This window comes from Echinops telfairi, unplaced genomic scaffold (assembly GCF_000313985.2).
Source record: "Echinops telfairi isolate 266 unplaced genomic scaffold, ASM31398v2 ScPeMD7_7400;HRSCAF=8409, whole genome shotgun sequence".
Classification (NCBI taxonomy): Eukaryota; Metazoa; Chordata; class Mammalia; order Afrosoricida; family Tenrecidae; genus Echinops; species Echinops telfairi.
The window spans coordinates 33779520-33781222 of record NW_022111300.1 but is presented as its reverse complement, the minus strand read 5'-3'; positions in this window follow the sequence as shown (position 1 = coordinate 33781222).

The window sequence follows — 1703 nt, the reverse complement described above, 5'->3', positions numbered from 1 at the left end:
AGAGAGAGAGAATCTGGCCTCCAGTGAGCTATTTATCTCTGTAGTGCCTCCAAATGAGGTCATCAAGCTGCGACCTGATTGACAGGCTAAATCCCACCCCTTCACTCTTAATAGTCTCAAGTTGACACCAGATTATGTAACTACCACAGGCTGTTAGCTATAAGGTCAGCAGTTCGAACCCCCACCCCTCCCGCTCTGCTGGAGAAAGATGAGGCATTCTGCTTCCATAAAGTTACAGTTACCATAGGAGACTCACAGGCACAGTTCTACCCTGTCCTGCAGGGATGCTCTGAGTTGGCATCCACTCAGTGGCAGTGAGGTTTTTTGAGAGGCGCAGTAGATTGGGGAAGGTGTTGAGAAGGGAGGTCTCCAGGGTGACACTTTCTTGGCAGACACACAGATATAAGACGCAGTTTTGCCCCCAGGATGGGATTGATTGATGAAGGAGAAAGAAATAAGAGTGTAATCAAACATACAACGGAAAGTTTCCACCCAGTCTCCAAACGACAATGGACACTGCTTCCCATAGGGGGCGCTAGACCACATCCAGAACCATCAGACAAATGTACCGAAAACCCCTGAAAATGTGTTTGGGAACGTCTCCATGTATTGGAAAACACCCTCATGCGCATTTTATTATTGTTTTTCTCTGAGCACACCCTCATTGTCAATTGAGTTTTCCTTAATACTTTCCCAGGAGTTGATCTCAGGGCTTCCTAAGGAATCCAAACGTGTAGTTACAGCGGTGCCATCACACATGCTGTCAGCAGAGGGCACCCGTCACCCGGCGTTGACTCCACTTCTTCCTCCCGACTGGCCAGGACTGAACGGGGGAGCAGGAGAAGCTGGTCTTTTTTGGGTGACTTGGGGGATGAGAGAGGCTTCTTCTCATGGGAGCCGGGGTAGCTCTGGGCAGGAACAAAGTGGCCCTCAGACTTCATGGGAAAGACGTGGGTGCTGACTGCCTCCCCTTTATTCTCTTTTCCTCTCTCTCTGTCCTTGAGCAAAACTTGCCTTTCCCTGGAGCAGAACTTTCCCCTGTAGAGTCACTCCTTTGGGGCAGAGCCCACAGCCCACACCTCTAGAAGGTTCGTTCAGCACATCACAGCTCCCTGGGGAGGGACCAGTGATCCCTACTCAGGCCGTGCATGAGATTTACCTGGGAGCTTTGAAAAATCCCAGTGCCCTGGTCACATCCCAGATCAAACCACGCAGACAGTCTCAGGGGTCACCCAGGCATCCTGTTGGAAAACCCTCTAGGTCAACGTTTCTCAGAGTGGGTGCTACCGCCTGCTGGGGGCCACTGGAACCATCCAGAGGGGCTGTGAAGACAGAGACCTACACTTTACCCTGGATTATGGGCTGTAGTACAAACGTTGTGAATGGCCAGGGGGCTGCGGACTTACTTTTCTGGTAGGCCCAATACGTGTGGGAACCCCTGCTAAGTGACTCTACATAGTGGGAGGAAGAGGAGGCTGACTGCTCCCGTAAAGATTGACAGCCTGGGCAAGCCTGTCAGGGTCGGCCTGATGGTGATGGGTCTTGAATTGGGGTTTGGGAGTTTCCAACGAGCAGCCAGGGCCATGAGCCCTGGGATAGAAGCTGGCATAGAGCCCTGGGATAGAGCGTTTCCCATGATTGGCTCAGATGAAATTGTCAAGCTAGCATGTTCGTGTGTGTGTGTGTGTGTGTGTGTGTGTGTG